The following is a 15,544-nucleotide window of genomic DNA, read 5'->3' as shown; positions in this document are numbered from 1 at the left end:
ACTCTCTAAAGAAACTGTTTATTTCCTTCACAGTTTTGTTATAAAAAGATAAGCAGCTAGCTTGGCACAGTGGCTGACACCTGTAATCTCAGTGATTTGGGAGGTTGAGGCAGGAAGATCACAAGTTTGAGACCAGCCTCAGCATCTTATTGAGACCCTAAGCAATTAAGCAAGACCCTGTCTCAAAAAAAAAAAAAAAAAAAAAGGTTGAGGTTGTGACCTCAGTGGTAGTGTCCCTGGGTTCAATTTCTAGTACCAAGAAAACAGACAGACAAACAAAACCCAGCTGAGGATAGAGGTTTTTAACCCCCAAAGAGGGAGTGCTGAGTAGAGAGATTTTCCCACCAGCATGCTGGAGTGCAGGCAGTGTTGTCTGGAAGGTAGCTGATGCCCATATAATGTAACCAGGAGTGTAGAAGCTTTGGGTCTGTGGTTTGCAGTGATGTCTTCAGATGAGACAGTCACAGATCTTAGGAAAAGGGAGGTACAACTTCCCAGAAATGATGCAAAATAGTGTCGCAAAAGAGGCCACCAGTGACAACAAGGGCAGGGCACTTCCTCAGTGGTGGCTGGTCACAGACAACTTCTGGTCTCTGTTTCCCAATGAGCTATGTTGAGATGGGGCTTTGCCAGAAAACAACATAAGCCATGTCAAAAGCAATGACAAAGCACTTGGAATGTCTACACAAAGGCACAGCTCCCCCTTGTCTACTAAGAAGATCCAGAAGCTTTCAGGATAGCCCTTACAATTCAGATAGAAAAATTTTTTTGGCCTGAGTTTCTCCATAGTCTTCCTAGGTGACTAGGCATCTACTTTCATTTGCCAGTGCTCTCAAATAACCTTTATGATATGAATTCTCATAGCTTTTTCTCCCCCCAGCGAATTTTTTTCTGGGGCAGCTCAAATCTGTATCCTTCCCAGCTCCACACAGAGGGGTTCATTGATGCCCTTCACCTGCAGGCTACAACTTCTACACTGAACACAGTCTTACCCTAAGTCCAGAGAAACTTCTTTAGATTTCATGTAGTTCTCTTGAATTCTAAGTCATTTCTTTTGGTAGATTCCCTAGAGGGCTATCCTGAAAATGATCTCTACTCTTTTCTCCCCAATATCTGATGAGGTTTGGTCCTCTTAACAAAATCAGCACAGCTCTGGAAGTTTCTGAATATTCCACATCCCTTTGTTTCTTTCCAACTTCCACAGCCTCCTATACCAAATCTAACTGGATATGCTGATCACCAGGATTTTGGAACCAGTGCCCCAAACAGAGGGATTTCTGGGCAGGGGTTCTGTGTCCTAAATGACAGTTTTCTATCCACCAGTCTTTGCCTCCCTTCCATCTTACTACTTTTGCCTTTTTACCTAAGAGTATCAGGTTCTGTCCAGCTGCCCTACCTGAAATCCCAACCTTATCCAGGACTAAAGTCCTGCTGTTTTTCCTCATCAGGGTCTGTGGCCTTTGCCTGGACCAGCCTTTCCTGGTCCAGGTAGCTTATCTGATATTAGTGCCCCCTCTTTTTTTCCCTTTACTTCTAGGCTTCAGTAGGTAGAGTCCTTCCCATGCAGTGATCTCCTTGTGCTGACCTCGTTGAACTCTGTGTACTGCTCCTTGTGCTAACTGGATGTCATGCTGCTGTCTAGCTATGCTTCTGGAAAAAGACTCTTAGCTTAGTTGGACTTTTATCCTGGATTTCATGCTAGCTCTCCAACTTCCTCTGCCTCAAAAAGAGCTTTTAATAAGTATTATAAAACTCCAAAAGGGAAATGGAGAATATAGCATTTTCCAAACTTAACTAGAGAACCATTTTTTTCCTGGAGGAATATTTATTAGAATTTTACAGAATATGGCATTTGGTGGAACATAGTTTTTGAAATTGTGAGGCTTTGTCCTTTCTAAATGAACAGCAAATGGAGTGATTCCAGGTGAGGATAATGTGACAATCATGAAAAAATTCTTTGGGCACTCTTTGTGGTACTCTGTGCAACAAATGCTCACTGGGCACCTACTCTTTACCAGTTTCTCTGCTGGAATCATACCATGTGTTAGCTGTGATCTGGAGTGGAGCTTGAAGGATTCTGCATTCTTTCTCCCACTTTGAATCCTCTTCCCCTTTTCTCCCAATTGAAATAAATAGGAAGTGGTGAGTGGGGTGATAACATCATGGCTATACATGTCATCAGTTATGGAAAGAAGGAGGACTTCTCTGAGGCTTCTTTCCCCAGATTTGACTTCTGTCAGGATTTCTCTAAAACACTCTGAGCATTCTTTCCTCCTACTTTGGAACTGTTTTTCTCGGTATCAGCCTCAAGTCTCATTGCTGTTTCGGGGTTTTCACCTACACATGGGGATCAGTACCAAATAGGATGGAGCTCATTATTATGGAATGGGTGATACATTTTCTGCTTTCCGTATTAAATCCTTTTTCTCTTACCTCTCATGGACAGTATGGAATATAGTCGTATTTTTCAGTCCTTGAATGAAGATAGTACTTACTTTCTGAGCCGGGCAGTGTTACAAGTGGAGAGCCATTTAAATCTATAGGATGGATGAGCAAGTGCCAGGAGTTGTAGCTGGTTTAGCTGATAACTAAAGAGAAGCCTGTTACTTTGTCTGCATACCGTTCACAATCAGTATAGCTAGGAAAGGACCATTTGCAGCAGTTAGAAATCTCTAGCACTTCTGATTTAAAAATTACTGGTCTTTTGAAGACCCTGATATATATGTCTTTGCTCTCATGAATAAGATTGTTCATTGGCTGTTCTTAAATTGTTAACTGAGCTAATCATAAAACAAACTAGATGGAAAGACTCAGCTTTGACCTACACTGTTCTTTTTTTTTTTTTTTTTTAAATACTTTTCTATTTGTCAACGGACCTTTGTTTATTTATATGCAGTGCTGAGAATCAAACACAGTGCCTCACACGTGCTAGGCAAGTGCTGTACTTGAGCCACAACCCCAGCCCCAGTATGATGTTCTTTCAGTATCCAGCAAGTAGCACCTTTTACCCATAAGGGGTAGAGGAGAGGCCTTGGGATTTTGGCCTATAGTACTTGTTTGTCCGCCACTTCCTTTGAAAGACTATAGTTTGGTTTCATTTTTTTTTTTTTTTAATTGTTATAACTATTTTATTTTATTAGTTATTGCTCTAGTTTGAGACCAGTGGTCTCTTCATGGGGACATCCACTTTGCCAGCAGCCTTCTTCTCAGCCCAGGTCAACAGCCTCTGCTTCTTCTGTTTCATCTCTGGTCTTGTGGGTAAGCTTAAGCAGCTGGTGGTTGTTTGGCAATCCACGTCCTGGCTGAACTGGTTAATTGCAGGGGCACTTTCAGCCTCTTATAGAGAATAGCCCTTTGATGTTGCAGGCAGATGTACTGGGGTCATTTTACAAAGTGGGTAAGGTATGGGCTACAACTCCGGTCACTGCCAAAGTTCTGTGCCTCTTCTTGAACAAAGGGTTCACCACCTTCTTGGCTTCCTGCTTCTTGACCACAGTGGGGGCCAGGGCTACCTTCTTCCCCTCGGCCTTTTTTCCTTTCAGCATCTTGGGCAGTTTTTTAATTGTTTCATCCTGAATGAGGGTTCTCCTTTTCCTCATTGACTATCTTTCCCCTTCTCTTGTGATCACATGATTCACGGTGGCCTCGCAGAAGGTGTCGTCCCTGAAACGCTCCATCAGGCCGGTCTTTCCCACCCCGCGGTGGCCGCTGAGGATGACCTGCAGCTTGAAGTCCGCCGGCCTCGGGGGCTCTTTCCTCCGACGCCTCTGGCCGCGGGACAGCGCCGGGGAACCCGCGCCCAGGCCGCCTTCACCTGGGCCCGCTTCGGCAGCGCGGCGCCGGGATGAACGCGGGCCCGCGGCTTGCACTCCGCCCGCCCCGCCTCCGGAGCCTCCTCCGCCTCTCTCGAGCGCGGGGCCTCGGCCCCAGCTCCGCGTCCGCCCCTTTGACCCAGAGCCTGGTTTCATTTTTATGAGAGACAGTATCTAGCTTTGTTGCCCAGGCTGGCCTTAAACTTGAGATCCTCCTGCTTTAGCCTCCTAGTAGTTGGGGCTATAGAAGCAGTGAAGATCAGGGAGTCAGCTCACTTCTGAGAAGGTAGAAAGAGGGCTTGAAACGGGCACTCAGAGATCTTAAATAGAGCCTGTTGGTTATTTGGGTATTTTAGACAGGTTTTTACTAAGTTGGCCTGATCTGTAAAAGACTTTTTTTCCCATTACTAGATTTTCCCCTAACAGGTTCCCTAAATGAGGCCGTTTCCTAAGATTCTATCCTTTGCCCCCTTACCTCCTTCCTCTATATACTGTCCCTGCCATCTGTTTATGGTTTCACCTACTACTAATATGTCAAATACTCTTAAATCTCCTCTGCATCATTGTTCTTCTGAGTTGCTATCTCATAGTAACCAAACACTATTGACACTGTAACCTGGATAGCATTTAGGCATCCTGAAGTCAACTTCCTAAGCCACATTAAAAGTCTTTATCAACCCATCCTCTTACCCCTATTCCAAATCTCCTCCTCTTCCAATTTTGTTTTTAGACTCAGGTATGTCATTATCTGGGAACATTTATTAACTTACTTTCATATCACTATCTACTATTGTTCCCCCAGCAGAAATTCAGTAGCCTCTTGAGTATAATGTAAGCTGTTTAGGATGAGACCACTACCCACCCCCCACTTCTTTTCTTAAAGGTCTACAAGGAATTAGTTGAATTCTAAGTAAAATTAACAGGAAAGGAAAAAAAGATTCAAGAACAATTAAAGGTTTATCTGAGGCGTAGATTCTGAATGAAATGGAAGTCCTAGAAAGAGAACATCTGAGGGCTAAGACCTTGGGGAGAAAATGTCACGGAAGAGGTGAGAGTTGACTCCTTTCTAAGCATGAAAAGTGGAGAAAGGGTGGGACCTGTGATCCTTTCTTGTATAAACAGAGTAATCGGCACCTCCCCTGGTGACTGTGTTTGTAAGTCTACTGAACCATATGCAGTTTGGTTCCTTTTAAATAGTTATAAGGATTGAGTATCCCATCTTAAGCCATAAATTGGCTGGGATTACTCTTTCCTTTTAAATTTCATCTCAAGGTATCATTCTACAATTTGTAGGAAGTCTGATTCTTTCCTCCAGATTTCTTATAAATTCCTGGGAGCTCTCATGTATTGTGGTCCCTCTAATTATGAGGTCTTACTCCCACTAAATTATTTCAGATCATGGATAGTCGTACAGTTTCAAGCATGTTGTCCCTGTTTCTATCCACATTGACCCAGATGCAGAACCCCGAGTTAAAGCTTTTGTATGTGTAGTAGACTTTATTAAACTTTTCGAGTAATGAACAGGATTTTACATTGCAACAAAGTAAGCAACTTTATTCTATTACTGACTACCCTTATCTTTAAAGTGCTCTCGATTAGGGATGCATCATGATTCATATTGCCCACGCATATGACATTAGTCTTTTTTTCCTTTCCATACTATATTGCCACCAAGGGCTCCAAATTGTTCTCACTCTCTTTTGTGCAGCAGTTGAACTCTCACTAATCATTCTTCCTAAGTGCAACTCTTGGTTCCCTTCTGTCTGTTCAGAACCCACTATAGGGCTCAGATGAATAAAGTGCTCCATCCACTTCTTCAGCTACACAAAAGATCATCTGTAGAACCTCTGATGTGTCTCTTCAATTATCTTCCTCTTTTAAAGGCATTTCTTTTTTAAAGGCATTTACTTTTTAGCCCCATGATTTTGCATTGAATGATCTATGGCATAAAGGTAGGATTATCCAGGCATGGGCAACAATTTGAATATAGGCAGCAACCTTTATAAGACCTGTGTGGACAATGAAGAAAATTCTTCAAGGAGGATTCTTGTTGGTGAGCAGAGCTTGGAATAGAAAGTCCAGAATCAGATCTCAGTTTCAGTGGGAAAGGATAGTTTAGGACAAATGATATAGGATAGAAAACTGACTAACCATTAAAAAAAAAAAAAAAAAATCACTGTTACCATATAGCAAAATAAATTCTAGATGGGTAAGAGGTTTTTACGTAAAAACTAAAGTAATAAATGTATTGGAAGATAATTAGGTTTTGAAAAACATATCAGTAATGTACACAAAGCTCTTACAGATCACAAGGGGAAAAAAAGCAAATACCCCAAAAGAAAATGTGCCAAAGTCACAGAATAAATACAAATAACTATAAAACATACAGAAAAAGGCTGTTTCACTCCAGTGCAGAAAGTGCAAATAGAAATGACTTACCATAGTTCAACTGCAATATTAGAATGAAGACAAAGGACTGGAAGTGTAGTTCTGTGGAAGAGAACATGCCGTGAAGTCCTGGGTTTAACCCTTAGGACTAGAACAAAAAAAAAGAAAATATTTACTGCTGGATTGCTGGTAAGGGCTTGAAGAAGCAGGAACTCATACTTTGTGACTGGGAATATAAATTGGTACAACTTCTCTGAAGTTGAACTTGACAGTGTCTGTCAAAATTTAAAGTGAACATAGTACATCATTGATTCCACTTCTAGGTATCTTTACTAAGGGTGAATTTACAGGGATTTATGTATGAGTATATTTGTTACTACAGAGTGTAGAGAACAAAATGGCCATTGATAAGAAATTGGTCAAATTATGGTGTGTCCATACATTGATAAATGAGATAGATTTATAATTAACATGGAAGATGGCTATAATATATACATGGAAATACTATATAGTATATGAACTTCTTTCACTTGAAATAATATAGCCATTGCTGTGTGTATATATTCTTAAAAAAATCATACAACACAATGTTATTATAAGTTGTCTTTTCAGATTTGGAAAAAACTACTTAAAAAACAGAATTCTGACTTATGAGTGGTGGGTAGACTGCAGATTATTTTCCCATGGTGCGTTAGGTAATGAAGAGCCATTGTAGATTCCTGGGAAGATAGTGGTGATAAAAGGTAGTAATCAGGGAAGGTTTTATGGTGTGGTGTGTGAAATGAATGAAGCAGAAAATAAGATTAGAGAAACTGATTAGGAAGCTATAGTAGAAGTACAGGCCTACAATGATAAATTTTCAACTAGGGTGGGCAGTGGAATTATAATGACTTTGACCAGTGAGAGAAAGGACTAATCTGAGGACATTTCATGGAAGAAACTACTGGTTTGATAGTCTGTAAGGCTGGAAGAGTAAAAAGAACAAGGAGTAGTCCATCACCAATAATGCCAGTGTTTGTCTACCCATTATGACAGAGATGGGGGTAATTAGAAAGGGGAGCCACTTTTATAGAAAGGGGAGATGAATTTGTTTCCCGGAATTGAATTTGAAGGTCTAGAGGTATATCCAAGAAGAAAAGTTCTGTAGGCTGTAGACCTCCATTTAGAGAGAAAGTTATTTCTAAAATAGAGGCAGTAAGTATAGAGATTCCCTAAATTTGGTGCCCTTACAGGCTTGGGGGAAGCATGGTGGTATCTTGGTTCTGTCTTTTTTTTTTTTTTTTGGTGCTGGGGATCGAACCCAGGGCCTTATGCTTGCAAGGCAAGCACTCTACCGACTGAGTTATCTCCCCAGCCGTCTGTGTAAGTCTTAAAAGAGACACTGGAAGGGAGTACATGATAGCAGTCTCAATCAGATATGAGGGTCAATCTTGGGGAAATGTAGGAGTGCTCAGTAATAATAAACAGCAGCCAAAACAGTACCTAAAAATCACTTTATCAATTACAGAGTGCCACTGATATGGTAACTTAGCTAACATATTCCTACATACTTTTCATAATTACTTTTTCTTTTATATGGATATTGAAACTCAATTAGAATGTAGAATTAGGATTCAAATTGAGATGTGCAGCTTCAAATTCCATTTCTCATTTTCCCACTCCTTATCTCTTAGAGGTGAATTTTCCAAGGAAGGAAATACTGAAGCAAAGACTGCAGCCTGGAGGTAGGAACAATTATGAGATAGGCAGTCAGTGCATTGTTCCCTTTTTTGTTCCCTCAAAAGGAGAATGTCCTTTTGAGTCCTGACATTCTCCTAAACCTAGACAATGTTGGATGTTCCATTGAATTCAAAGGGACTCGGGAGTCCTAACGGTTCTGTAAATAGCTGTGAGGTGTTTTGGAAGTAAGGTTGCCCAGTTTAATTATGGCATAGTTAGTGGTGTCTTAGTGGTTTACTGAATTCTGGCTTCAGTCTTTGAAAGCAATACAGTAAAAGTGAATTGACTTTGTTCAGTGAAGGAAAGGCTTGTCCGAGTTAGTTAAATGAAAAAAAATTTTTTTGCAGTCATGATGTTTGTTTATTTTTGGAATCCCATGTTACCTCCGCTTGTGTATTCATTAGCTAGTGGAAATCCTAGGAGGACCTGCTTTAATGAGTAGAAAATCATGAGCCTCTTAAGTCACTTCAGTTTTCCAACTGGAAATTATACTTATGGGATTAAATTATTTAGCTCATTCTGATAGCATAAACACAAAAGGCAGGAATGACCTTTTAGATGTTCTGAATCCAAAGAGTCCACTTTAAGGATGGCTGGCAATCATTAGACTTGTGTCCAAAGAATCTTGCAGGGAATTCTTGCAGCCCAGTGCTTGGAGCATTCTGGGCAGTCTGGAAAGGATGATGGAATGAGTGCATGAAGGACTGATAGAATCTTTCTTCTTGAGGCTTGTTGAGCTGGGTGGGACAGTCTTCCCGCAGCCTCATACCACAGCTTTGATGCGTTGTTCATAATAAGTCTTATTGCTCAGATTTTATAGGAAGGAGGGAGGAAATGGAGGCACTGTTGAAAGTTTCTGCTTTATGAACTCGTCATTGTTTAGGCATTTCCAAAACTAGTAAGCTAGTGTCACTTGGGCCCCAGTCACATGATCTCTCCTCCTAAAGGATGAGAGCAAATGAGGAGGCCCCCAAAGGTGGGGGATTGCCTACTGGCAAATTGGATCTTACCCAGAGAGCGCAGCTACATTGTAGGTCTTTCTCCTGACTGTTTGGATACTAAATCAGGAGCCTCTTTTGTTTATCTCTGACTTTTGCTTACCCACCCTGGCCCTCCCTCTGGCCGTGTGTGCGGTTGGTGATTTTAGCCCTGCTAGAAATTACACTCTCTACCACGGTAAAGCATACTTGGGAGGTGTAGGTTCTGGCTCCAGAGGGACTGGGGCCTGTCACTTGACCTTGCCCTGTTTTCTGTCATGCATTCCTGGCCACCTTTTAACCCTTGGCATAGTTCTCAAAGCCTGTAATTCTGCCTGGGTAAGGATTAGGGACTAGCTTCTTCAGAGGGACATGTGACAGGAAGGTCAGTGTTTTGGAAGAAGCTCCTGCATGTGCTGCTTTGGGAGAATTGTTGGTCTCATATAGATGATCTAACAGTTATATTGAGGGTATTGGGAGGCATGAAGTATACTCACAAACACAGAAGGATTTACCACTGCATTTCTTTAAGCATTCAACCTGCTTTTCAGAATAAAATCTGGTTTTCAAATGGTAAGTAATATGCAATTATTTACAGCATATTAGTACCAAAAACATTTTTTTGAGATTTTTCTAGACCAATTTCCTTGTCTTAGAAATGAGTAGATCTAGGGAGGTCAGGCAAGGGCAAAGCCAGACCTGTGCTGAGGTGCTGACACCTAGGTTATATGAAAGTAGTTGAAACCTTCCCAAGGTATTTTTGAGAAGGGAGAATGCTCACCCCTCTTCAGCCTGAATGATTGCTGCCTCATTGATTTATCCTAGGCCTTCCAGACTGATCCTAAGAGGAAATAGTATGAGAAAAATCTCAAAATTTGAGTTTTCAAGGTATATTTACAGGAGTGAAAACCTAAATTACAACATGTGTATGAATGCAAGTTTATTAGACTATGTAAGGAGAGCTAATTATTAGGTTAGCAAATTGTCAGTGGAGGTTGTTCTTCAGGGGGCCTGATTTAATGGGCCAATTAGATTGATTTCTAATTAAAATTGTGCTTTCTCCAGTAGTGTTTATTAAGCCCATTTCTTCATTTATCAAGTACTTATTTTAACTGCAGAGAGTTCTGCAATAACTTGACTGAGCATGCTTTTGAGGAACTTACGTTTAGTGCTTAGGTAACTTTAATTGTAGATAAAGTCATAGTATGACAGATTCAGACTGATGCTATGGGAATTCAGAGTAAGAAGAGATTGTTTCCAATTTTTGGATCTAGAGAATTAGGTAAGTTTTGTGAAAACAGGTTGGTTGGTTTAAAAAAGCAGTAAACAAAGGAAAAAATAACAGAATCAAACACTATTATCCTATGTAAAAGTATGACTACACAAATGGTACACCTTTACTTCATGTACAAACAAACAGTATGTATTCCATTTGTGCACAATAAAAATAAATTTAAAAAAGCAGTAAACAATCTTGCTTATATGAACATCGTTATTAGTACTATTAATTAGTACTATTATTTTAACAAAACATTTTAAAAAAACATTTTAAAAAAACAACCTTACTGTTGCTTATTATCAATAGTGTTAAAAATCTTTTCTTGTTCCTATTATCAAAAATTACTCTCACTGTTATAACCCTAATCAGTAATACAGTGTATTTCCATTCACTGTGCTTCTTTGATAATCGCTAAATAATTTTCCAAAGAGCAGAACCTTTGGTAAGTAAGAGTAATTCACTGTTTTACTGGACCATGACTGCAGCTAGTAAATGGGAGGCAAGGGTGTGACCCTGTTAGGGAGGCTCCTCTTTCAAGAAGCTCATCTGTGAACTGAGGAGAATTAGTGAAAGGAGGGTGCAAGATGTAAAGAGGGCTGTTAATCTGTTTTTTGAGAGCACGGCCCTATGCTGTGGGGAAAAAGCTAGTAGAAATGGTTGAGCAAGGCTCCTGGGGAGAAGCGAATACTGTATCCTGAGTACTGGTGGACAAGTTTAAACTTGAACTGAACAAAGGACAAAGGCTGCACTGAGATTAACATCACCACCAGTACCACCATTTGTTACTTTCCTACATTTTGCCAACATTCTGCTGAACATTTTTCCCCCCTTCTAAGATATAGTCTCACTGTGTTGCCCAGACTTATCTTGAACTCTGGGTTCAAGTGATTCTGTCTTAGCCTTTCAAGGAGCTGGGACTATAGGTGTGCACCACCACTGCTGAGTACTTTTAAGTCTTATATGATAAGGTCAAGGGATATAATGGCACTGAGTGATTTGATGAGGTTTTGGGAGATAGCTGGGCTTTGTTTTCTCTGGGTAAAAGTTGAAGTTGCTGGGGAGAAAGCTCAGTTGGTAGAGTGCTTGCCTTGCAAGCACAAGGTCCTGGGTTCGATCCCCAGCACCAAAAAAAAAAAAGTTGAAGTCATCTGTTAGAAGCAAATCGGATAGTGGGGAGAGTAGTATGGTTTCAAAACGCTCTTGTGCCAATGGCTGTGACCTTGAGGGACATGTAAGAGGATAGCTGAGCAGTGCTGAAGACTCACCCAGTGTTGGAGACAATGAATTTATAGAGGAAGCAGCTCTCATTATTAAATGATTATTTCAGCAGTGTGAAACAACTGGGGGATTAAAGCAGAGGACATCTTCATTCCGATAGACGCGGTGTGGTTGTGCAACAAATGGAAGACGAGGAATAGATGTGGTTTAGAGTATTGGCAGCAGAGTGGTTGTCCATTAGTTGGCTAGAGAAAGAAGTGAATCCGAGAGGTCTGATAGGTGGCACAGTGAGAGGTAGTAGAAAGAGAGGAGCTCATGACCAGGCAAAGGGTCTGACTTGAGGTAGAAAGGAAGACTTAGACCCAGTCCTTGGCGATCAGGAGGTCAGCAGATGACAGCAATGAATGGAATGTAGTCGTTCAGCACGAGCCTTAGCAAAAAAAAGAATGCTTTTGGTAAGATTATAACAATAATGGTTTTTGAAGCAACATCAAGGCAACAAGACATCAAGTAAAGAAGTCTCTTTCTCCTCCTGCTAGACACTGAAGAATGCTTTTATGGTGGAACATTCATTGCCCAGAAAAGCAAGTTCATAAAGGAGTGTCAAGTTTCAGCTGGAGGGAAGGTTGCCAGGACAATTTTTCAGGCATGCTTTCTACACTTCCTGCTTAAATAATGGGGGGGGGGGGGGGGGTGTAATGGTATCACTGAGGGTGAGTGATGGCCAACTAGGACAACTGCTGCAAGATTCTGGGCCTTTGTGAGGTATAGGAGCTAAGTACTTTTAGGGAAAAGCCAGTGGCCCTCTTTTAGGCAAATCCCATTTGGCCACTAGGTTTTTTTTTTTTTTTAATTGCTGTAGTTCAGAGTGGGGTGTGTTAATCTTTGAGAGGTTGAATGGAAACTTTTTAAGTTTCTTGCGTAAAACTCTGGTAGGAGTCAGTGGACTCTTGAGCTTTTGTATTCCTTTGGGGGTCTGACGTTTATTTTTCCTGGGCTATGTTCAGTCATTCCCTTCATGGTGACAGCAAGTAATGCCCTAAAGCCTACATAGTTTGAAAGAGTCTGGAAATTCTCAGATCATTGTTCATAAAGTTGTTTTGGGATTTTCAGTGGTTCAGGATTCCTTTAACATTGTTAGTACTATGACTTCAAACATTTAAAAAAAGCAACCTCAAATTAGTGGAAACAAACAAAAATCCTCATACTTCTTTTTGCCATTTCTTGATCAATTTTCACCGTCACCCTGGCTATAAAACCAGAGTTCAGAAAATAACTCTACACAACTAGCCACTTTACCAAGGAACCTCAGTGGAAGAGGCCATAATGGCTCAGAGCTTGGGGTGCATTGCTCCCATTTCACTTTTTTCTAAATAATTTGTAATTGGTTTTGCCACATAAAAGTGAGAAACTTGGGGCTAGGGATGTGGCTCAGTGGTAAAGCATTTGTCTATCATATGCAAGGCCCTGGGTTCAAAAAAAAAGAAGAGAAACTTGGTTCTGGCACAAGTTACTATAAAGTTAGAAGATAGCCAACAGGCTAGGAGAATTATTTTTATAATATATGTAATATATGATAGATTAATATCTATAATCTATAGAAAGATCCTATAAGTCAATAAGAAAAATACTACAAACCCAATAGAAAATGGCAAAGAATACAAATAGGCAAGTCACAGTAAAGCAACAAATTTCATCTAAGGAATAACTTATCCTTATGCTCAGAGTTGTCTAGAGAAGGGTGTTTGTTGCAGTGGTGAATGTCCATGAGTAGGGGTACTGTGAAATTCTATGTGACTGTTAAAACATGGAAGTACGTTTTTGTGTCAGTAAAAACAAAGCACAGAACATGAATAGGAGAGTCCCATTTATTTTAAAAATAATTCCTGTTTATTTAACTTAGAATGTATTGTTATACGTTTTAATTGATTGAGTTCCTTTAGGTTAAAAATATTTAAAGCTGTATTTTTCTCTGTCATTAAAGAATGAAATGTTAACTTTTGCCACCTTCTTATGGAAGGTAAAAAATATATTCCCCATCCTTACCTTCTCCTTTCTTTACTAATGTACTTTGGTATTATAAATTTTAGCTTCTGGGAAGAATTTAGGAACATCTCACCCTGTCTTCCCAAAAATTAAAAGGATTCCTCCAGGAGGCTACCATGTCTACAGTTGCATGTTTTGGAGTAATGAACAAAGGAATTCAAAGCTCAGGATTCTTCTTTCATGGATTTACTTGTTTTTGGTGTTCACAGCCCTGCAGAGCCTCCCTGCCCCTGCCTCTGATGCAGGGACCTCTGTGTGGGAGTCCTTGCTTGTTCCACCCTCTTAGAAAGGGACAGGAAACATGAGTGGCCCAGGAAAGCAAGGCTTAGAGCTGGTCTAGTCCAGGAGAGGAAACCTGCTTCTTGCATCTGTCCTTACCTCTCTTTTGGAGAGGTCTTCTCACTGGTTTAAACTCTGATCCCAGATTCACCAACCCAGGTGAAAGGAGTCTTAAGCTTGCTTTAGTTTTACTTATTTTGCTGAAGCTTAAGGCTTCGAAACTCCATCCTGGAAATAGCAGGAATTCCATCATAAGGTAGCAAGGATATATACCTCCTTGTCTTTCAAAGACAAGGCAGTGCCTCTGGGACAGAAGTGTTGCTTTGATTATTCACATTTCAGTGTCAGTGGTCATATGGGAATTGTTTCACACTTGTTACACCAATTGTTTTCTGGGCTGAAGAATTTAGAGTAGTGTAATAGAAATTTATTTAAAACAAAAATTGTGGCTAGTTCTCCTTCTAAAGAGGGGTGATATTATTCATATTCATAGAGGGAAAAATCATTCCATTCCTTTCACCACTACAGAATGTTGGTGGTGACGAGAGTAAAAGTTTGTAACTATTCCTTGGTGCTGTTCAGGGAGGAACCTGGAGTGGATGGTTCATAGTGGGTTCCAAGTCTGGAATGTGGATGGAAAGCTAAGGTCCTTTGAATATAAGGGTAATTTAGTCCCCACCACTAACGCAATGTGAGGAACATGTGGAGCGGATAAAAGAACCAAGCAGAAGGGTAAAATAAAATCCACATCTCTTTATATTTTCAAGAAAATCTGACACATGATTTTTTAAAAATATTTTTTAGTTGATGGATATTTATTTGTTTGTGTATATATTTATTTACATTTGTGCTAAGAATCAAACCCAGAGCTTCACACACATTAGCGCCCTACCACTGAGCCACAACTCCAGCCCCACACGTGATGTTTTGAGTTACTTTGTGTGTACATATTTTTTCTTTGGGGTAAAGCATGGAAAAATAGAGCTGAGTCCCACATCTGGGCCTGCTTAGAGCAGAGGGAAGAAACCAGCCTCAAGAGGTGAGATGTGAAAGAGATCAAAGCTCCAGCAAGAGTTGGAGCAGAGCCAAAGAGGCTACTAAGAGCATTAACTGCTGGGAATTTGCAGAGATTCTGGGAAGACCATTGGATTTCTTCTTGGGATGGGAGGATCCAGGCAGCTCTTAAAAGCATGCACAAGAACAGGGGGTTTGCAGCTGACCTCTGATTGCTGAGTGCTGTGTAACACAGAATGTTTAACAGTGGTTCTCCAAAATCTTGCTCTGTGGATGTTCCAGGAGCTATCATATTATTGCTCTTGCTGCCCAGTGAAAGCTGTTTTCAGTTCAGACTCCAAAAGGGAAGCAAAACTTCACCACAAAGGACTTTGTCACACTTCAGCCTCCCTATGAGTTATGCAGAACCAGGGATGCTGGTTAAAGAGCCAATGAGCTGCAGCCTTCCCAGCCATGCTCTTGCTGAGTAGGATGTATCATTTAGGGGTGAAGAAAAGTTGGGAAAAATCTGTAAAATCTTGGAACTTGAAAACTGTTCTGAGCAAGGACCTAAATAAATAATACTACAGTAGTGTTTTATAGCAAGAAGTCATGGTTTCTGAGCAGTGTGAATCTAGCCAGTGCCACACAGAACTGAGTACTTTTGCATATGCCTCAGAGAGGAGGACCTGGCTGATGGAAGAATCTATTGTGTGGTCTTGACATCCACTGTTATTCCCACACTGAGAACAGTAGAGGTCAGTGAGTTTTGTTCGCCATTCTCCTTTCTTAAATAAGAACATTTTCATTTTTTTGGGGGGACTACCTCCTTT

The 15,544-nt window shown here is 40.6% G+C and overlaps 1 long non-coding RNA gene across 3 annotated transcripts in view; it reads left to right on the top strand.

Annotated features, from left to right (window-relative positions):
• LOC306644200 overlaps positions 1-15,544 on the top strand; it is a 47,414-nt gene that overhangs the window by 31,452 nt on the left and 418 nt on the right. The gene's annotated exons all lie outside the window — the stretch shown is intronic.

The sequence above is a fragment of the Sciurus vulgaris genome (assembly GCF_902686455.1).
Source record: "Sciurus vulgaris genome assembly, chromosome: 14".
NCBI classification, from domain to species: Eukaryota; Metazoa; Chordata; class Mammalia; order Rodentia; family Sciuridae; genus Sciurus; species Sciurus vulgaris.
This window is presented reverse-complemented; position numbering and strand designations above follow the sequence as displayed.